General features: G+C 36.9%; 1 protein-coding gene across 2 annotated transcripts in view; it reads right to left on the bottom strand.

The window, feature by feature from the left end:
* BABAM2 (BRISC and BRCA1 A complex member 2) overlaps window positions 1-24178 on the bottom strand; it is a 583899-nt gene that overhangs the window by 422435 nt on the left and 137286 nt on the right. The window lies entirely within an intron of this gene.

A 24178-nucleotide genomic window follows, 5' to 3' on the forward strand; every position in this document is an offset into this window, starting at 1 on the left:
TCTTCATGAAACTTCCCCCATTTCCAGCACTGGGTTTTAAGACTTCCCATTAGCCCATTTCCACCATTGCTAGTATTTACCAACACACCCATGTTCCCTCCCCCAACTTCTCCAACTTCTACCTGAATTCACATCAAGAAAAAACTTCATTAGTCCCCTTTACACAGCTGCAACTGTGACCTTCTTACTACAGTCATTCATTGGTTAAAACAAGCTCTGACTTTGTCCAAGAGAGGCACTCCTTCTATTCATTCAAAATGAATTTGAAGCCCCACTTCTTCAGCACAGCTTCCCTTAATTATTAAGAAAAAGTAAAAAGTAGATTTTACCCTAAATATATTCCACGCCCTCAAAAAGGGCAAGAGACAGAATCAAAGAATGAACAGTTGTCCAAAGAAAATAAAATTATTCTGTCTGGTAACATTTAAAAGGTAAATACTTAGAAAGCAGTAGCAGTGTCTTCTTTATAGGCTATAAAAAAGTACCAAATCTATAAATCACAAAATTATTGAAAACTAAAAAAGTCAGTTAATTCTTCAACAGTAATGGATTGTCTGCTTTTTGTGGCCACTGCAGCACTTTGTTGAAGTTGAAGTCTTTTAAATGCAGAATTATCCTTTTGTACAGCACATGTGATACCATTCCCAACCAAAACCCATTTAACTAACAAACTGTTAAAGAGCCACGTAGACATTGCTGTTCACAAATATAATCTTATATTCCTTTTGTTGTTGTTGTGTTACAAATTCCAGAACAGACTGGAGAGAACATGGTTTAATCACCCCTCATACAGGTATATTTGGTCTTTGCTTTAGGAATCAGTATTCACATCTCTCAGTTTGAGTCACTGGTACCACTCAGAATCTCCCACATTGCCATATAGTCCTAGAGAGTAAAAGGTAAGTGCAAAAACGAAAAGAAAATTAGCAAATGTGAGTTCTAACTGAATGCAAACTGGTTTTTTTTTTTCCTGGAGATATATTTAAATTTTCCAGGTTGCTAGAATATCATCCAGGGATATGATTTTTTTAAAAGACAGCTTGTTACTGTTTTTCCTGGCTGTACTACAAGAAACAACAGTATGATCATATTTTAAGTTGCTTCTGTGTTTCTTTACAAGAAATTAACTGCAATCATTTAGTTACAGCAAACACTTTATAGGCTTCCATTTTTCATTAGAAAATGTCAGTCATCTCTAGGATTGTCTCAAACACCAAAATTTTTACAATCCTACATTTCTATCCAACTGCATTCCAAATTATGAGCAAATGTTACAAATTACATATACAGATCATGTAGCCAAATAAAGTATGGCTACCAAAGTTTTCTCATAATACAAAACTCACAAAAATTATAGAAAAGGAGCTTGCAGTAAAATCTATTCTCTTGCGTCCAAGCAGTGATTTATTTAAACTATACTGAAGGCCTAATCAAATCATAAAGATCTGTAAGAAAGCCTATTTTACAATCATCATCAATAAGAAGCAATGCTAAAATGCTATGTGTTTCAACCAGGGGCAGAAATAATCTGTATATATGATTGCCTTTTGGCAATGATAAAATTTCTCCAATATTAAAATGCATCTGTAATCTAAGCTCTTTAGATCTTCCCATTAAAGATGAAGATAATCCATCTATGCTTCTCCATCTTACATGACTCTTAACCATGTTCTCCTATAAGTACATCACAGGAAGTCCACTAAATGTAATGGCATAGTGTTATTGTTTTTTTTTTTTTATTATTTCTCTTGACATAAAGAAAATACCAATAGAACATTCAGGCTATTCACCTGTATTATCCGTCACATGACCAATTCATTTTTTTTTCTTCGTATAATATATTTCCCTGATGACATCTTTTATTCCTGTCCTTTGAAATTCCTCATTGGCTAGTGCTACAACTTGGTCACAACCACAATGCCCCTATCCACTGTCCTCTGTGAGATACTCATTTTCAATTCTTCAGTCTTTTGTGACCATGTCTCAGAGTCATACAAAAGTGGCAGAATGCTGGCAATAAAAGACAATCCTTTGTTTCTGAGAGAATTTTGGGATCATTAAAGAAGCTTTGCAATTTTCTGAAGGCAATACAGTAAATCCCTTTTCAGTTTAAACCTGGGCCTAACTCACTATCCATGTGTATCCTGGATAATAAAGGTATTCAGAAACATGGGAAACAGACAATCTTCATCCACTTGGTCTTTCCTATGTGGATTGTTGGACCAACTTGGAGGTAAGGAGGTGAGGAGGAATAAGAAAGGAATAGCAACTAGACCTGGGATTTCACTGACACAGAGAATTCTTGAGGGAGGATACTCCCCTTACCAATGCAGTCTGGCACCTTCTCAGCAAATTAGCGTCTTGGAGAATTGCAAGCATGGATCTTACTGAGGGTCAAACAATTCATACGTATCAGCAATGGGACATGAACCTAGATTTTCCTGATTTCAAAACCTACTTTCTAAAGACTATGTCGGGGGCAGCTAGGTGGAGCAATGGATAAAGCACCGGCCCTGAAGTCAGGAGGACCTGAGTTCAAATCTGACCTCAGACCAAACATTTGACACTTACTAGCTGTGTGACCCTGGGCAAGTCACTTAACCCCAATTGCCTAAAAAAAGAAAAACAAAATGTAAAAAATAAATAAATAAATAAATAAAGACTATGCCATCCTGCTTCTTCTGCCAAACTCAACTGATAAAAATTCAATTAAATTCCCCAAATACTTATTAAGTAGTAATGTGTACAAAACACTATGCTACATACAGACTTAGCTTAGATAAGACACTGAACTCATGGAGTTTATACCTAAAGAAATGCACAGTACACACAAATTATTTTTTATGTTGAATAAGTATAAGATAATAAGGAGTAACTTTAGAAATAATAATAATTAAGTTTTGATGTGATATGTTATCTATGAGATGTTTGTGAAATATATTTTTTGTCCACAAAAATATAGATCTGAAGCTCAAACCAAAGGTCAAGGCTGTAGATAGAGGTCCTCTGCTTAAGGGTATAGTTAAAACTATGACTAATATTGTCAAGATAGAGACTAAAAATAGAAAGTCCCGTGCTTAAAAATTTATACAAATACCATTTAGCTAACACTTCATGAAGTTCACGTAAAACAAACAAAAAAAACAACTTAGAGGTTTTAGTTGACTATAAAAACTCACATTTGTATAACTCTTTATAAACAGTTTCAAAGCACCTTACATATAGATCTTCACAATAATTCTATTAGTAGACAATATATTATTATCAATACCTTTAAGATGATAAGGAAAATGAGACTTGGAGAGGTTTATTTGAGATGTCAACCCAGATCTTCTGAAAACAGACACTTTTTCCATTAAATTATCTTAATATGTTAATAGTGTGGCTACTGAAAAAAAAAAAATCTGAAAGCAATCCTAGACTATCTATATTAACAAATGTAATGTAAAAAACAAGGAAGGTCCCCCTGCACCCTATATTAATCAAATTACTTGTGGAATACAGATACATTTTATATAACTTTACCCCAACCAATTTACTTTCAAATTAACATTATCAATACATTATTGGTAGTACAACGTGTTACCAAAATGAATGTCATATCACATTTAACTAATCAGGAAAAGAGCTCTCATTCATAGTATTGTTCCTATGGAATTAACTGTCCAATGTAACTTTGTTTTTTCTAATGTCATATCTTGATGGAAATAGTTAACAATAATAAAAAAGTATGCTCAATTCAATTAATAAATCAACAAGAATTTATTAAGCACTTAAAATGATTCCAAGTCAGAGGCAAGAAAATATAACTCTAGATGCCTGGGGTAAAAGTAAGGGTGGTATAAAAACCAACCAGCAGGATGAGGACTAGAGGAGGAGGAGAGAAAGCTGCAGCAATAAACCCTACTGATAAGTAGCACGTTAAATATAATTTCATTTAAACTCTTTTCTTTAGCCTCAGGATTTATAAGTCTTAATTTTAAAACTGGTTCTAAATGAAAAAAAAAAACATTACCAATACTCTCAAGATCATAATGTACTAAATTAATAAGGACATAGAGAATAAGGCAAAGGATTTAGAACCAGAAAGACCTGGAATCAAATTCCTTCTCAGATACATGCAAGCCATAAGGATTCCACCCCCAGGCCAAATCCCTATGAAATGAAAAGAGAAAAATCTATCAATGAAAACAATGAAAAAATCTATCTAAATTCTTTCCTCAACAACTAACAAGTTCTCCCTGGTCATACACTCCCCATCGCAGTTATTCTGAACCCCACTGGTAATCATTCAAATCCCATTCTCCATCCCCCCGCCGAACTGACCCATCACTAATTCCAATGGCTGCGAATCCCCACCCTCTATCCAATGACCCACTTAAAACAGACCCACCCCTTCCACTGTGCTCTAAGGAATGCCTACTCCATAGGCAACAAACTTGCTTTCCTCATGACACAGTCTCCCTGGCTACCCTTTCCAGCATTGATTGCCCTTTGATTCATACCTCACACTCATGATCAAGGAGGGAGAGTTGGAATATTCCTTGCTCCCCACTGTCATGTCTAGGTTCTTCCTCTAACACTCAACTGAGTAAACTCTCTAACCTTGAGGTTCACTCAAATCCATACATACCACTCAGTCAAAATTATGTTACTGACCTCCAGAACACTCCCCTTCTTTTACCAATGAGCTCAGTGACTGGCACACATTCTTTAGATCTTCCCTAACCCTTACCCTCATATAAGGGGACTTCAATATGCATATTCATCTCCTATCAAATATTCTAACCTTACTATTTTTCTCAACATGTTCCTTTCACAAGATCTGCTTCTCCATTCCACTTCAGTAACCCACAAAGAAAATCATACCTTTGATCTTGCCATCACCCACAGATGCTCTACTTCCATGTTGATGAACTCTAAAATTCCCTTAACTGATTACAATGTACTGTCATTCTATTTCTTTCTCTGTCTTAAAACCCCAAATCACATTCTTTATCCACACTGTAAAATCAAAGCTCTCAGGTCCCTCACAGGGCCATCAAGCCTACACTAGCTACTTTCCTTTCCCCATCTTGACCCCTTAGTGAACAAAAATTAACTCTCAACTGACCTTTTCTCTTGAGTCCTTTGACCCCTTATAATATTATTGGTTTTTCTGTGCAAAGTCTCAACCTAGAGTCACTCTCAGTATGTGCTGCTTTCATATGTAAAACTAAATGAAGTTGGAGAAAATCATGATACTGTGAGAAATGAGCCCACTCTAAATTTGTTACATATTCTCCCCAATTAACTTACTAGCTTACTCACCACAAAAGTTCTACCAAAACTTGTATCCACCCTCAAACCTCCCATGGCTCTCCCTCTTCTACAATCTCAGCTAATAACCTTGCCTCATATTTTTCTGAAAAAAAAATGAGGCCATTCAAAGGGAGCTCCCTCTTCTCCCTTCCTCATCTCACATCACCCAGATATTTTCTGACACTCTTTTTCCTTCTTTATCCCTGACTCATATAAAGAAATAGCCCTTCTCCTTGCCAAGAATAACTTCTACATTCACAAATCATTTTACTCTATCCCATTCTCTCCAGCAAACTGCCCATCTCTCATCCCTACTGTCTCACTTATCTTCAATCTCACTATCTATTATCTACTTCATTACTGCCTACAAACATGCTCATGTTTCCCTTATACTCAAAAAAATCTCACTTTAGCCATCACAACTAGCTCTCATCCCGTATCTCTCATCCTTTTTGTGGCTAAACTCCTTGAGAAGGAAATTTATAATAAGTGCCTCCATTAGCATTCCTCTTCTTAACTCTCTACAAAACTGGCTTCTAACATCATTCAACCGAAACTATTCTCTCCAAAGTTACTCTCCATCCCATAATTTCCAGATCAAATGACCTCTTCTCAATCCCCATCACTCCTGACCTCTCTACAGCCTTTCACACCGTCAATTACCCCTTACTTGATATCCTCTCTTTTTTTGTTTTTAGGATATCACTCTCCACAGTTCTCCCTACCTAACTGCACATCCTCTGTCTCCTTTGTAGATCTTTATCAACATCATGCCTGCTATTTCCTGACCTCATTATCTTCCATAAATTTAATTAACACCTCTAAGCTGATGACTCTTAAATCTATTTATCCAGTCCTAGCCTTTCTCCTGACTCTCCAGCTTTTCATCTCCAACTGCCTACTGGACATCTTGAACTGGATAACTCAGAGACATCTTAAACTCAACCTGTCCAAAATTGAATGCCTTATTTTTCCCCAAACCCTCTCCCTCCTCCTAACTTCTCTATAACTTTTGAGGGCACCACCATCCTTTTGGTTACTAAGGCTTGCAACCTCGGTATCATCCTTGACTCCTCATCCCTACCGCCCCATAAAATCATTTATAAAGTTCTGTCATTTTTACCTTCATAACACCTCTAATCTAAGACCCCTTTCTCACCTCGGACTCTATCATTACCCTGGTGCAGGCCCTCACTACCTCAGGCCCGGACTACTGCAATAATCTGCTGCAATAGCCTAACTACCACAAGTTTCTCACCACTCCAGTCTATTCTCCATTCAGCTGTCAAAGTAATCATCCTAAAGCATAAGTCTGACCATGCTAAATAAATAAACTTACTCAGTAAACTCCTATGGTTACCTATTACCTTTGGTAACAAAAACATAAAACCCTCTATTTGGTTTTCAAAGCCCTTTATAACCCCACCCCTGCAAACCTTTCTAGTCTTATACCATATTTTCCCCTTCCTTCCCTGCCCCCACATACCATAAGATCCAATGACATTGGCCTCCTTGTTGTTCCTTACACAAGATACTATTCTCCAGACTCCAGGGATTTTCAATGGCTGTACTCCATACCTGGAATGTTATCTCTTCTCATCTCTGACTCCTGGCTTCAAGTGCCAGCTAAAATCTCACATTTTACGAGTACTCTTTCCTGAACCTCCTCAATGATACTGCCATCCCTGCTGATTATGTCCACTTTATGCGGTACATAGCTTGATTGTCCATAGTTGTTTATATTAGACTATGAACTCCTACATAAGATGGAATGTCTTTAATGTTTTTTGTATCCCTGCTACTTAGCATAGTGCCTTACACATAATAAGTGCATTATAAATGTTTAATGACTGATTGACCCTAAGCAAGTTATTTAAGTCACCAGTGGCCTAATCTCCTAATCTGCAAAACTGGGGAAACAAACATTATGAACTCTAAGGTTCCTTCCAAATTTAAATCTTTAATCCTTTGAGTAAAAAAAACTATGTCCAAGTCCTCTATAGTAACATCTTTTGAAATTACTAAAAAATGGAAAACAAAAACAATTTCTGAACGAGAGATATAGATCTCACTAATATCCAAAAGAAAACTGTGATGAAATTTTCCATCTAAAATGAGAGTTAAAACACTCAGAATATAACACTAGATAAGATAATATAAAATATATCTAGAATGGTACATTAGAAAGAGAGCTGAATTTGGAATAAGAGGACCTAGGACTAAATAGTGGGTTCGTTAATTAGTACTACATGATCCTTGTAGATTAAGTTTTCTCATTTGGAAAACACAGAATTTTATTAGATGAGTTTTAAGGTAAAGTCTCCAGCTCTAAATGATCCTATGACATGAAAAGGCTCAAATATAATAAAGTGATGTCAAGTCAAGAAGCATTTAATAAACACCTACTATGTGCCAGTAAGTGTGCTAAGAACTGAGAATACAAAGAATGCTCCCCCCCAAAAAGGTCCCTATTCTCAAGGAGTTCACAGTCTAAAAGGGAAGACAACATGCAAAAACAAGATATAGACAGGATAATCTGGAGATAAACTTAAGGGGAGAGACTAGCAATGAAGTGGCTTGGGAAAGACTTCTTGTAGAAGGTGAGATTTCAACTGGGACTTGAAAAAGGTCAGAAAAGGTAAGAGAGATGAGGCATGATAGTGTCCAAACAACTTCCATATCCCATGACTGACATGATGGTAGAAGAGACATTTTCTCTGATTCTCATGACCTCTCAATCCTTTTCAAAGTAGGAATTATGCATAAGAGATAAAATAATTTCAGCTATCTCTACTGTCTATGTCAACAAGAATCTAAATGAGGTAAAAATGACAGTAAAAAAATTAACAATAAGAAGGCTAATAATCCCTAATTTCTAACATATTCACTGAAGACCCTATTCTTCACTATCCGCTTCTCCAATAGCAGACTTGTATAAGTCTCCTCAAAAGCATGCAAGAGAACTCAACTCTACACCACCCCCACTCTTCGCGGTGCCCGGAAAATACAAAAGGCACTCAGTGGCCCAACAGAACTCAGCCAGAAAACAGAGGAACAGAAGAACTGAGGCAAGGCACATGTGCCATGCTTGTGGCACTCTACTAAGCCTAAGTGAAACAGCCCAGCATCCATCTGGGACCTATTCTGATCTCCCAGACTTCGCATGGGGCAGAGACTCAGAATGGTGAATCATGAATCATCCAGCATGGATAGAAATTAGACTACTTAGAGGTCCAGACCTCAGTGAAATCATTTCAAATTAAAGGGGGACACAAAAGATAAGCACTAAAGGAATATAAGGACAAAAGCCTGAAATGATTATATATCTCATAAGCAAGAAAATGCCAAAAATCTCAAAGCATAAGTAGATGAATCAAATGAAAAAGTATTAGTAACAGAATGGAATATGACCTCCAGATAAGCTAAGAGTCCAGAAACCTATGAATAAATATTATACGACAAAGGAAATTGTTCAACATCTGATGAAGCAGAAGAACCTGTGGATTCCAAAGAGAGACTGGAACCACAGCAGGATAGGGAAATAAGAACTGTGAAACAATCTTTGGTCTGCACAGGAGAAATAATTGGCACAAGAGAAAAACTAGAATCTACAGTGGCAACTCTCACCAAAGAAGCAAAAGAGAATATTTGATTAAGAACACAAATACATGAAAGTGCAGGACAAGAAGAGAAGGAAAAAAAATATCATTAAAAGAAAATATGATCTCCGAACAAGCAAAACATATTGCTCTTGAAGACAGGTCACATGGAGTCAAGGTAAAGATTGTAAATATTCCAGAAGAACACAAGACAGCATTCTAGACTTGAGGATATCCAGGAAAAATTCATAGAGACACAGGATGGAGTACAGCGTGCAGGAACAAGTAGCAAGGAGACCAGTGTCAATGGATCTCAGAGCACATGAAAAGGGAAAAACATGTTAGAAGACCAGGAAGGTTAAGATAGTACCAGGTTAAGAATGGATGTGAAAACCAAACAGAGGAGTTTATATTTAATCCTGGAGGAAATGAGGGATCAATGGAGTCTACTAAATAGAGAAATAACATACTCAAACCTAAGTGTTAGGAAAATCAATTTAACAGTTGAGTTGAAGACTGATGGGCTAGGGAGTGCCTTGAGACAGGGAAACTAATCAGAAAGCTATTACAATAGTCTAATAGATGATGAGAACCTACATGAAACTGGAGGCAATATCAGAGGAGAAAGTAGGTACATACAAGAGATACTGGGAAGGCTGAATTCACAAGACTTGGCAACAGATTTGATATAGGAGGTGAGAGAGAAAAGTAGAAGATGACACCTAGATTGTGAGCCTGGGTAACTAACTGGGAGGATGATGGTACCCTTGACAGTAAAAGGGAAATGGGGAAGAAGGGATGATCTGGGAGGAAAAATGAGTTGACTTTGGGAGATGTAGAGTTTAAGATGTCTATAGGACCTCCAATATAATATGTCTTCTTTAGGAAGTTAGAGATGTAAGATTGGAGGTCAGCACAGTGCTTAGGGCTATATAAGAAGATCTGAGAATCATCTGCATAAAGATAATAACTGAATCCATAGGAGCTGATGAGATAACCAAATGAAAAGAGCATGGAGGGAAAAGAGGGCTCAGGACTGTGGTCCTACATTGTCAGTAGGAGCAAAGAGACTGAAGAACAAACAAAAGAGACTGAGAAACAGTCGGACAGGGAGGAGAGCCTTGAGAAAGTAATGGTCCAAAAAAACAGAAACAGAGACAGAGAAGAAAGAATCTAGGTACTCTGATTTAGGACAACGATTAACAGTGTGAAAAGCTGCCGAGAAGTGAAGAAGAATAAAAACTAAAAAAAATTTTAAAGTATTGATTTGGTAATGAAAAGATGGTTAGTAACTGGAGAGAGCAGTTTCAGTTGAATGATGAAATCAGAAGCTAGATTGCAGAGTTAGGAAATGAGAGGAAAGGAAGTAGAAACATCTATTGTAGACAGTCTTGCCTTCTCAAGGGGTTTAGCAATGAAAGGGAGATTGGTTGATCGCTAGCAGAGATGAATAGATCAAGTGAGGGTTTTTTGAGTGGGGGGAGATATGGATGTGTTTCTAAGCAGTAGGGAATCATCCCTAAAACAGGGACATGAAAGATTAGTGAGAAAGTGGGGTAACTAAAGATGCAATCTTCTGTATGGAATAAGATTACCTGTGCATGTAAAGAGATTTGCCTTGGCAAGGAGAAGAGCCACTTCTTCATATGAACCAGAGGTGAAGTAGGAGATAATGGTGGGAGGAATATGAATGATATAAAATGAGGAGGAGATATGAGAGGGCTCTCAGCAAATGATCTTAATTTTTTCAGTAAAATATGAAGCAACATTCTTAGCTGAGAGGATGGGGAAAATGGGAGCTATGAGAGGTTGAGTGGGGATAAAATGGTTTTTAAAAGCTATTACTGTGATTGGGACAAAGAATTGGTTAAGCGGGTATAAAAGCATTGCCTTGCTACAATTAGGACCCAGTTGAGATTACGTAATATAAATCTGTAGCAGATTCAGTCACCATGGTTTCGTGATTTTTCTCACTATTGTGTTCAGTAGCACATGTAGAGGAGCAAAGGCAAAGGAGAGAGGGAGAATTGGCAGGCAAAGATGAATGTTAAGATAAAGGGGCAAGGGACTCAACAGAAGACAGTTAACATTTGAATTGGTTCATCAAGGGATCCAGATGGGAGCAGTTACTGGGTGATGGTGATAGAAAGAAAGTTTGAAGATGGCAATGGGAGCAAGAAGTATTCTGACTTCCACACCATGGGGAACGAAGACATGAGTGAAAGAATAACCAATGCCAGAGATGGTGACCAGGGAAGCTGTGCCATCAGGAGGGAGCCAGGTGTCAATGAGTACAGTAAGACAGAATGAACTAAAAAAACAAATGGTTTTAAGATGAAAAAAGTTTATTACCTATGGAGCAGACATTCCAGAGAGCACAAAAGAAGGAGTGAGGGGATGGAGTAACTTTAAGTTGGCACATTGGGGAGTTCAGTTGAGGCAGATGGGAATAAGGGAGTGGCCAGTGTGGGATAGAGTTCAGGATCTGAACAATGAAAGCAAGGGTTCAGGATTACTGAAATAAGGAATGTATGACGAGTAGAAGTAGATTGATCATTCAGGGTGGCATTCTGACAGGTTTTCACGGTCCCTAGGAGTTCAGTCTCAGGATGGAGTTGTCTTAGTACCTCAGGTAGAGGTGTACAGCTGGAAAAAGGGAGAGGAATTACCCCCCAAAGAGGAAGGAGGGCAAGGTAAGCAGTATGTAGTTGTAGGAGGCCTGAAGCAGGGAGACTAGGATTCTCCTTTCTTTCCCAGGGCAGGCAAGGCAACCATGTAGAGTTGTACAGAACCAGGAATACTTCCACAAAGTTAACTTGCCATTTTATTTAATACTTTTGTTTTCTCAAATATTCATTGGAATAGAGTTAAATGAGAAGGTTATTCTACTTGTTCTAACAGACAGGAAAACAAACAATCATGACTGAGTAATTTGAGTCTAAGGAGTACATAAAATCAAATTTAAATGCACTCACAGTTCAAGGGATCTGCAAAAGATCTTCCTGGTTGTTGTTTTTTTCCCAACAAACTTAGTGAATGTGCTTCCAGAAAACTAGCAAGCTGCTGCCTTTAAGCCAGCTATTTCTTATAATCTTGGAATTTTCACAAGGAAACAGATAGTATAATGTGCCAGTATCACTATAGTCTGAGGCCAAAATCACTTTGCTTTGTAGCCAATTTCCTCTCAATACATTTTAGTCAAATTTCTTCAAATTATGCTTGTACCATATTGGTTTTTATGGCAAAACTAAACTAGATTAAAGTTGGATATGGAATACACATACACACACACACACACACACAGATATATGTATGTGTGTGACTATATATACACACAAAGATCTATGTATGTGTGTATATGTGGGCATGTATATATATATATACAAATATAGATATAATTGTTAATGAATATCAATAAGCATTGAACTGTATCTATATAGAGAGATTGGATAAAAAAGTTCCCATAAAATGATATATAAAGATTTCACCAAATTTAGGAAGAAGATGTATATATGTATAGATATATAGGTTGTATTTATATACATATGTATATGTACATATATGCATAAATAGAAAAAAGGTTTTTTCCTAGAATATTGATAATCATATGTCTTTAATATACAGTTCGTGATTTCTTGTTCTTCAGCATATAGCATTGTGCAAGAAATCTATTACCATAATTTCTGTATGTTTATAATACAATGAAATTCCATCCCAATTCCATCCCAATCAACATTTATTTAGCACCCAATGAGCCCTAAACTATGCATTGGCCTAGAATGCATCTCAATTGCAAAGCAGGATTCTATTATGCCTGTGTCTGTGTTTGTAGCTGAGTGTATGGGTAATCAAAAACCATATTTAATCAAATTATAATGCTTCTGTCAAAATATGCAATTTCTATATATCTATATAATAATATTAAAACTGACATTTATAGAGAGCTTTTAAGCTCTATATATGTCAGGATGTTATGAATGAATAAGCATTAAGTATTCACTATGTGCAAAACATTGCACTAAGCATTAATGATACAAAAAGAAAAAAAGGAGAGCACTAGCTCTCAAGTAGCTCATATTCTAACTATCAGGGGAAGGCAAAACATGTACAAAGGAAGTAAAATCAGATGGAAAAATCCCATGGTCCTCAGGGGTACGAGGGCAGAACAAATTACATCTTCTTTAATATTATTTCCATTAATAAAATCACATCCATTGAATTATTTGAAGGTGCCAAAGACTCTGGTGGTAAAAACTCTATTATTTATTCATGAGTTTTTCACAGAAGCTGAGGAGGCCAGTGGTGGCTGAAGCACCTGAGGCAGCTGACCAGTCATATCTCCTCAAGTGTTACTCCCTCAGAAGGTGAATGAGCTGGCTATACAGCCTGTGATCTATAGGGTGCTATTGTTCCTAGGCCTCTTGGGCTCACATATTTGGCAACTGGTCAGCAGCTAGTGCTTAGTGGTATCTGGGCTTGACAGGCCCTGCTTCAAAAAGGCATTAATTTATGGGATGATGTCTGCAAGGGTTAGAATGGAAAGAGGGCAGGAAAAGAGAAGGTACTACTTCAGCTAGTTAGTTAACCTGTCACATTAATGGTAGTTGGTCAGAAGTTACTGATGATGATAGAAAATGGTTGTGGGATCAGGCTGTAAGCACGGCTGGGTGGTCTGAGGACATTGGTGCTCCCAGGGTTCTTGGGTCCACTTGCCCATAGGTGGCAGTTGATCTGCAGCTGGTGTTGGTGGTAGCTAGGATAACTGGCCCTTTCTCTACAAAGGTTGTGACATCATCTTCTTCATCTCTGACTCATACAATAAAAGGCCAAAGAACTTAAGTCAACAAGTCAACAAGCAATTAGTAAGTGTATACTATATGCCATACACTGTACTAGGGAAGACAGTACATAAAAATGAGTTAAAAAGCAAGAGGGAAGCAAGAAAAGGTGCAAAGAATTAGGAATTGCTCCAGAAAAGGAGTAAAAGAATGAACATATGCATGGGCACAAAATGGAGTTTCCAACTAATCACAGGATGAGGTAAAAGAGGTAAAGAGATCTTTCAGGGTGAGAAGTCCACAAAGTAGAAGGCAACTTCCAGGGTGAGAAGGCTTCTGGAATATGGAGAAGTCCAAATGGGAGGAGAGGAAGAAGAAGTAGAGAAAGAGGAAGGGGTGGAAAAGAAGAAGGAGTAAGAGGGAAAGGAGGGGAAATGAAGATCTTAAGTGATGTTTCCATGACTATTGCCCATCAAGGCAATGGCGTTCAAAAGATAAAGAGATATTTGGAAAGTGAACAATTTAAAAAATAGTAAGCAGCCTAAATATCAAAGTTCATATCACAAAAAATTGGAGAAGTATGGAGAGAGGCACTTTATAACAAGTACTAGAAGGAAAATTCTTAACCAAGGGATGTAGAACATGAAAGAGATAGTAAGCAATTTTGACAATGTAAATTATAAAGTTCTTGCAGGAATAAAATCAATACATCTAGGGTAAAAAGGAAAACTGTATCAAAAATCTTTGCATGAAACATCTAATAAAATTCTGACATCCAAGATACACATGAAATTAACACAAATATTTAAGATCAAGAGGCATTCTACCAAGAAGCATTTTGTCATCAAAAGAATTGTAAATTCAAATTAGAGGTGTTGGACTAGACTAGATGAACTGCTAAATGTGGTCCATTCTAGCACTAAATCTATTATCCTATGAATAACAATAACAAAGACTGAACCAATATACTAATAAAAAAGAAAGACAAGAGAGAGAGAGATTGAGAGAAATTCTGTTGGTTAAAATAAAAGGATATGAATAAAAATCTATTTTAAAAAAACAGTGTTTTGTAAACCTCAAGCTTCCATATAAATACTAGCCATTAATCAATAGTCTACTTCAAACTATTTCTATGAATTAATTAAAATAGCTGCCCTACAGGATCTAAATGAAGTCAAAAGATTAGTAATTTTTATTATATAATTTACAATGACTGGACCATTATAGAGAGGATTCCTGCTCAGGTATTGAATGAACCTCTGAAGTCCAATCAAGTGCCAAGATTACATGACTTCTATATTTCCTACTTTTTACTTTTTGAGATAGGCATTGCCCTCAACTGGTACAATCAAGGGAAATTACGGGTGTTTTTTTTTCTTTTTAACTTGGATGCCTACACGTTTGCTACACATATGCTACACATAGAATAACAAGCATAGAATGGAAAAGTAAAATGGAGGTTACCTAGTACAAATTTCTACTATCTTTTAAGGAATGCTTCCTACAATTAAACAAGTAGTTATCTGGCATAAACATGTATTGTTCATGGAGAAAACTCATTCACAGGATGACAGGTCACAGATTTAGAATGCTAAGGGACAATGAAAGGTCATCTATTCTAAGCACTTCATTTTCCAGATGAAGAAACTGAGGCTTACAAAGGCAAGTGACTTTTCCATGGTCATAGAACTATAAAGAGGTGGGCTTTGAACACAGTTCTTCTTAACTCCAGGAATAGCACTCCAACTACTACAATGTTGCCTCTTAATGCTTTCTCATTTGGGAAATAGCTTTAAATTTCTGAAAGAAGTTTAATGTTTTACATAGGTGTAACTTCATCTATTTCACCATCTTAACAACCTAAATCTATTTTGTAAGAGAAAGAGATGTTTGATTTTGGAAAGTAATATCTACCTAAGTTAGAATCAATTCAAGACTGCAACTACGAATTACAAAGGATTTCATTGGATGGTCTTAAAGTTGAACTGGCAATTTTCTCATAGGCTTATTTGTAGGTTTAAAAATCTTGGCTCTTCAAGGCTTCTGTGGGGGCTGTAGTTTGGCATGTAATATCAGCCGGATGCAGAGAATTTCACGGAAACTGTTTTTTAAGAGCTAAGGTTTTCCTGCTTTTCAAAATGTTGGAAAAAACATACATTGGAATTGGGTTCAAAATTTGTAATAGTATTTTGCTTTTTAATGTGCTCAAACGTGTAGGCATCCAAGTTCTATAACAAAATACGTTGAAAGATTTTTTAAAAAAACCTTCAACCAGTAATATAACATCACTACATAAGCCTAAACAAAATCCTAACAATCAACACAAACCTCTTAAAACTAAAAAAGGAAGTTAAAGGACTTTGGTAGAAGAACAATGAAAAGACAGGCTGTTTACTAATCTTGCTTAAGGTGTGTTATCCCTGTACAATTCATTCCAGAAAGCTCAATGCAGGAATAGAATTTACAGCAGTTGCTACCTGGGTATATCTTTTCCTTTAGCTGCTTTCCCCAAAAGTCTCTCAGAATCAAGACCTACCTACCACCATCAACCAAAAGGTGACCAAGACTGGAATGGAAGAGATATAGGCAGGGAAAATATCCCTAGATAGGTGAAAGAAGTAAGCATTCACCCTAATGATGTTTAGAGACAAGGGAATTTCTGTCTTCCTTAACTCAATTTCTTTAAATGGGTTGGGCCCATCTATGAGGCAACTGGAATAGTATGTGAAATCCTGAGGTACAAGCTCTCACTAGAATTATACAGATTACCCCTCGTTACACCAACTGTGAAGTCTGTCACACTTTCTTCCGATCCCAAAATGGACAGATAGGCAGCAACTTCTCGGTCTTCTTTTTTTTTTTTCCAAAGGTTTATCTATTTTATTGTTTTGTTTTGTTTTGTTTTGTTTTTTCATAAAACCAGTTCTTAGTTTTATTTATTAGTTCAATAGTTTTCTTAATTTCAATTTTATCAATCTCTCCTTTGGTTTCCAGTATTTCTAATTTGGTATTTCACTGAGGATTTTTAACTTGTTCTTTTTCTACTTTTTTTAGTTGCATACCCAATTCATTGATCTCCTCTTTCTCTATTTTATTCATGTAAGCATTTACAGATATAAAACTTCCCCTAAGAACCGCTTTCACTGCATCCCACAAGTTTTGGTATGTTGTCTCATTACTGTCATTCTCTCGAATGAAGTTATTGTTTCTATGATTTGTTGTTTGACCCATTCATTTTTTAGGATTAGATTATTTAGTTTCCAATTATTCTTTAGTCTCTTTCCATGGCCCTTTATTACATATAATTTTTATTGCATCATGATCTGAAAAGGATGCATTTAATATTTCTGCCTTTCTGCATTAGATTGTGCGGTTTTTATGCCCTAGTATATGGTCAATTTTTGTGTATGTGCCATAGACTTCCAAGAAAAAAGTATATTCCTTTCCATTCTCTCCAGACGTCTACCATATCTAAATTTTCTAATATTCTATTCACCTCCTTAACTTCTTTCTTGTTTATTTTGTGGTTAGATTTATCTAGTTCAGAGAGGTAGACATTGAGGTCCCCCACTAGTATAGTTTTGCTGTCTATTTCTTCCTGTAACTCCCTCAACTTCTCTAAGAATCTGGATGCTATACCACATAGTGCACATATGTTTAGTAATGATATTACTTCATTGTCTATGGTGCCTTTTAGCAGGATATAGTTTCCTTCCTTATCTCTTTTGATAAGATCTATTTTTACTTTTGCTTTGTCTGAGATCAGGATTACTACCCCTACTTTTTTTATTGCAGTTGAAATATAATATATTCTACTCCAGCCTTTTATATTTACCCTGTGTGTGTCCCTCTGTTTCAAATGTTTCCTGTAAACAACATATTGTAGGATTATGGTTTTTAATCCATTCTACTATCCGCTTCCGTTTTATGGGAAAGTTCATCCCATTCACATTCACAGTTATGATTACTATCTGTGTCTTCCTCTCCATCCTATTTCCCCCATTTATGCTTTTCTTTCTCATTTCTCCCTTTCCCTCCTCACTAATGTTTTGCTTTTGAGCACTGCCTCCCCCAGTCCTGCCTCCCTTCTATTAGCCCCCTCCCTTTTCTTCCCCTTTACCCTCTTACTGCCTGTATGGCAAGTTAGATTTCTATACCTAACTGATTATGTTATTCCCTCCTTGAGCCAAATCTGATGAGAGTGAGGTTCAAATAATGCTCCTATTTTGTTGATTGTCCATCTCCATCCCTGAAAGATATGCTTATTTTCACTAGGTAGTTGATCCTTGGTTGTAATACAACCTCCCTTGCCTTATGGAATATTCTTTCCCTCTGTTGTAATAGGTTTTTGTGCCTTTTCCTGTAACATGATTTACCCGTCTGCCTCCTCCTTTCCTTTTCTCCCAGTACATTACCTTAGTTAGATCACATTAATTCACTTACTTAGATCCATTTAACACATTTGATTAGATTTTTTTATCAGTACACCAAATCAACTTATGCCCACATCCTCTACGTATACCCCTTTAAAATGGTGTAATAACAATGCAGTTCTCAAGAGTTACAAGTGTCATCTTCCACTGTAGGAATGTAAACAGTTTGCCCTTATTAATAACATGGTTTTTTTCTGTCCTGTTTACCTTTTTATGTCTCTCTTGAGTCTTGTATTTGAAGATCAAATTTTCTGGTGAGCTCTGGTCTTTTTATCAGAAAGGTTTGGAAGTCCCCTATTTTGTTGAATGTCCATCTCCATCCCTGAAAGATTATGCTCATTTTCACTGGGTAGTTTTGATCCTTGGTTGTAATCCAAGCTCCCTTGCCTTATGGAATATCATATTCCACGTCCTACGATCTTTTAATGTAGGAGCTGCAAGGTCCTGCATAATCCTGACTGTGGTTCCATAATATTTAAATTGTTTCTTTCTAGCTGCTTGCAGTATTTTCTCTTTGACTTGGTAATTTTGGAATTTGGCTACCATATTCTGTGGCATTTTCAATTTGAGATCTCTTTCAGGAGGTAATGGGTGGATTCTTTCTATGGCTATTTTACCCTCTGGTTCTAGGATCTCAGGGCAGTTTTCCTTGATGATTTCCTGAAAGATGCTGCCTAGGCTCTTTTTTTCATTGTGATTTTCAGGTAGACCCATAATTTTTAAATTGTCTCTCCTAGATCTATTTTCCAGCTAGGTTGTTTCACCAATAAGGTATTTTAAGTTTTCATCTATTTTTTCATTCTTTTCTTTTTTGTTTGACTGATTCTCACTCTCTCATAGAGTCATCAGCGTCCATTTGCCCAATTCTAATTTTTAACACATTGTTTTCTTCTATTAGAATTGGTACCTCCTTTTCCATTTGGCCTATTTTATTTTTTAAGGAATTCTTCTCTTCAGTGAGTTTTTGTGTCTCTTTTTCTGTTTGGCTAATTCTGCTTTTTAAGGAGTTGTTTTCTTCAGTTAATTTTTGCCCAATTGACTTTTCCAGGCTATTGACTCTCTCTTGCGTACCTCTCATTTCTTTTCCCAATTTTTCTTCTATGTATCTTATTTGACTTTTAAAATCCTTCTTGAGCTCCTCTAAGGAGGCTTTTTGGGCTTCAGACCAGTTCATATTCCTTTTCAGGTTCCAGATGTGGGTTGGCTGACAATGCTGTCCTCTTCAGAATTTCTGCCTTGATCTTCACTGTTCCCATAATAAGAATGTATGGTATGTTTCTTTTTGCTCATGGTATTTGTTTATTTCCTGGCCTTTAAAAAGACTGAGCTCTCCTGTTGGGGAGCAGGGGGCACTGAACCAAACTTCTTCTGCTGGGGGCCCAGGGTCTGGTCACTGGCTTTGTATGCCGGGGTCTTCAATCCTGGCAGTTGCAGGTTGTAGGGTTCTGGCAGCTTACCTGGTGTTGGGCTGGAATCAGCAATACTGAACTCTAGAGGTAGGATTGGATAGTCTGGCCCAGTTTTCTTCAAAGACAAGTGAACAGCTAGGTGAAATAGTGGATAGAACACTGGGCTTGGAATCAGGAAGACTCATCTTCATGAGTTGAAATCCAGCCTAGGACACTTACTAACTATGTGACCCTGGACAAGTCACTCACCCTTGTTTGCCTCATTTCCTCATCTGTAAAATGAGCTGGAGAAGGAAATGGCAAACCACTCCAATAGCTTTGACAAGAAAACCTCAAATGAGGTTACAAAAAGTCAGTCATGACTGAAACGACTAAACAACAACAACAGCAGCCCTGTAAGATGTCAGGACTATCATACTCATCGACAATCCACTGGATCCATATGTTGCTCAACTCTGAACAAACCAATAACCTGTAAAAAGTACCTGCAGGATAAGAACTCACTATCTGACAAAAACTGCTGGGAAAACTAGAAAGAAGTATGGCAGAAACTAGGCATAGACCACAATCTCACACCATATACCAAAATAAGGTCAAAATGAGTTCATGATTTAGATATAAAGGCTGGTACTATAAGCAAACTGAGAGAGTAAGGAATAGTTTGCCTATCAGATTTGTGAAGAACAGAGGAATTCATGACCAAACAGGAGATAGGGAACATTATGAAATGCAAAATGGATAACTTTGATTACATTAAATTGAAAAGTTTTCGCACAGGCAAAGCCAATGTAACCAAGATTAGAAGGAAAGTAGAAAATTGGGAAAGAATTTTTACAACCAGTGTCTCTGATAAGGAACTCATTTCTAAAATATCTAGAGAATTAAGTCAAATCTATAGGAATACAAGTCATTTCCCAAATGATAAATGGTCAAACGATCAGGCAATTCTCAGATGAAGAAATTAAAGCCATCTACAGTCATATGAAAAAATGCTCTGAATCACTATTGATTGGAGAAATACAAATCAGAGCAACTCTGAGGTACCACATCACACCTATCAGATTGGCCAACATGACAAAACAGGAAGGTGATAAATGTTGGAGAAGATGTGGGAAAGTTGGAACACTAATGCATTGTTGGTGGAGTTGTGAAGTGATCCGACCATTTTGGAGAGCAATTTGGAACTATGCCCAAGGGGTTGTAAAGATGTGCATACCCTTTGACCCAGCAATAGCACTTCTAGGGCTGTATCCCAAGGAGATCATACAAATGCGAAGGAGATCCACATGTACAAAAATATTTATAGCAGCTCTTTTTGTGGTAGCAAAGAATTGAAAATTGAGGAAATGGATGTAATGGAATACTATTGTTCTATAAGAAATGATGAGCAGGAAGACTTCAGAAAAACCTGGAAAGACTTGTATGGTCTGATGCTGAGTTAAGTGAGCAGAACCAGGAGAACGTTGTATACAGTAACAGTCATGTTGTGTGATGACTAATTTGATAGACTTAACTCTTCTCAGCAATGCAAGGATCTAAGACATCTCCAAAGGTCTCATGATGGAAAATGCTATCCACATCCAAAGAAAGAACTATGGAGTTTCAATGCAGATCGAAGCATACTATTTGCTATTTTTTTTCTTCTGTTGTATTTTGTTCCTCTTTCTGGTGGTTCCTCCTATTGGTTCTAATTCTTACTTACAACATTACTAATGTGAAAATATGTTTAATAAGAATGTATATGTATAGCCCATATCAGATTGTATACTGTCTTGGGGAGGGAGGGAGAGAAAAATTTAAAACTCAAGAGCTTAAGGAAGTGATTGTTAATAAATCAAAATAAATTAATAAAGTTTAAAAAAAAAAGTACCCACAGGAAACCTATATGAAGCAGGTGACTAGCAAAGATCCTGGACCTTGCCTGCCCAGCTTTTTTCCCTCAAAAGCATCTACCATCATCTCTATCTACCTCTTAAATAACCACCCAAGTTCTTTTGAGGTGTGTGTATGTGTGTGTGTGTGTGTGTGTGTGTGTGTGTGTGTATCTTCTCCCCTCTTATGACTTGTCTTTTCCCTCTTCTTTACAAGACTCTACTTCATACATTGCTTTCTTTTTCTTTTTTTTTTTAAAACAAAGTCCCTTTTCTAGCTCTCATCATAGTTGTATAAATAAATTGCTTTGGCTTTTTAAAAAGAATAGAATTTAAAGAAAAGACAAGTGGGGATTCTTGTGCTCTACATCTCTCCTTCACAAGATCCCATAAGCCAAGAGCACACAGAGGAAAAGGTTTATCATGTGTAAACATGTTTCTTCTATGGCCTGGGTTCTTCAAGTCCCCTCTAGCTGGAGGGCATTCACACTACTCTGCTGAGCAGGGAATTCCCAATTCATTTATCTGGCAAGATTGAGAACCACTAAGCCTTATTATCTACCCTGCCACTATGCCTTTCAGTCCTTACCATCTGCTTACCACTCCTCCCTTAAGACCTCTGGTCATTGCCATCTCTCCTGCCAATGTATTCTAAGGATACCTACCCTTCCCATCCACCACATAACTTCACCATGGACTTTTCCACCCAACTTAGAATTGAATATTCCTTCCAAATTAGAATGTGAGTGTCCTGAGAGGAGAGACTAATTTTTCTATTTTTATTGCCAGTGTATTAGCAAAGTGTATGGGACAAAGTATTTAATTTTTTTCATTCATTCACTCATTCATTCATTCATACATGAAACAAAGGACTTCTGAGCAGATTCATTCAGTCATCTGCTCTTAGGCCATAACACAAAGTACTAGGACATGTAATACATATGATAGAAGTTATATTTCTCTTATATCTTTCTACACACACATAGCTCAACACTATTTCTACAAGTGACTGTGAAAAAGGGAAGCTATAAAAGGCACATATAAACTTTTCTTGAATCCTCAACATCCCAAAAGGAAACACTTTTCTTCAGATAACTAACATAACAAAAAGTTTCAATTCCTTAATAATTCATGAGAGAAGGTAATAAAGTAATATATGGAGAGAAATGTGTATCAACGTTAAAAATCACTGGAAAGAGTAAATGTTAGCTGAGACTCCATAGCCAGGCATTCCACAGACTTCACAATCTACTTCTCAAATGATCATAAAAGTTCAGATACGAAGACTTAAAAGTTAGTTCCAATCTCTCATTTGCTTAAAGTAATTGAAATAGAGAGAGCTTTTAATGACTTACCCAAAGGCTAAAACTTTCCCCCCAAAAATTCTATGTTTCATGAACATTTGTTCCTATTTATTACTACTATTCTGGAGGAAACAGGAGTGAGTGGAAGTTATCAATAGTTGCAGGTTATCCAGATTAGGAGAGCAAGAAAATTCTTTCATGCCCTGGCTTAAAAGGAAGCCATAAAGCTCCATTCATTTTATCAACTATATGTTACATGGAGGTAATAGGAAGCCATAGGAGTTTACTGAATGGGGGGGTGGGGGCAGGGACCATGTGACATGGTCAGATCTACATTTTAAGAAAATCAGCTTGGCAGTTGGTACAATGGATGAATGAGAAAGAGACAGAGAGTTTAACCAGAAGGCTATTAAAATAGTTAAGATATTAAGGAAAAGATGAGATACTAGACTAGGGTGGTAGCTATGTGAGCGAAGAGAAGGTAATATTACATAAATGACAGGTGATGTGAAGGTAAAAATAACAAGATGGGGGTGGAGGAGGTGGAGGAAGAGAGATATGTGGAAGGAGTGAGAGTATGGAATGGAGGAGGACACTACAGTTGCAAAACTGAATTATTGAGAAGATGGTGGTACCCTTAACATTGATATGAAAATTGGGTCAAGATGAGAGTTTGGGGGATAAAGGAAGGAAAAAGGGATGAGTTCATATTTAGATAAGCTGTATGTGAGATTCCTATAAGAGATCTAGTTGAAAATGTCAAAAGGGCAGTTGGTGGTAGGGCAGGAGAGATAAATTGAACCCATGAGATGACACGAGCAAGAGAAGGAAAAAAGTGCCCAGGAACAGCCCTGGAAGATATTACAGTTAGTAAGACACAAATGATGAACTAGCAAAGGAAAGTGAGAAGAAATGGGTGGACACACCGGAGGAGAACCAGGAAAGAGTCATATGTTGGAAATCTAACAGAGAGTATACAGGAAGAGAAAGTTATCAACAGTGTCAAATGCTGCAGAGAGGTCAAGGAGGATCAAGACTGGGGAAAGGACATTAGATTTAACAATTAAAAGATTACTGGTACTTTGGAGAAGGCAATTTCAGCTGAATGCTCAGGTTGGGAAGCCAGATTACAGAGAGTTTAAAAAGGCAAAAGCAGAAGTACCAGTTGTTAGACTGTGAGCTCCTAGAGGGCAGTGATTGTTTTTTTTTACCTTTCTTTGTATCTCTAGCACTTAGCACAGTGCATGACACATAGGAGGCACTTAATAAATGCATATTGACTGACTGACCAAATGCAGACGAATTTCTTAAGGATTCAGCCACAAAGCAGAAGATGGAGATATAAATATGTATGTATGTCCATATCTATAAAATATCTAAATACAGAGAGATGGATATAGAGAGATGGATATATGTATATATACACACAAATAGATACACACATCTCTATCTCCATCCTCCCTTTTATAGAAAACTCCTTAAG

Source organism: Vombatus ursinus, unplaced genomic scaffold (assembly GCF_900497805.2).
Source record: "Vombatus ursinus unplaced genomic scaffold, bare-nosed wombat genome assembly UNPS02009062.1, whole genome shotgun sequence".
NCBI classification, from domain to species: domain Eukaryota; kingdom Metazoa; phylum Chordata; class Mammalia; order Diprotodontia; family Vombatidae; genus Vombatus; species Vombatus ursinus.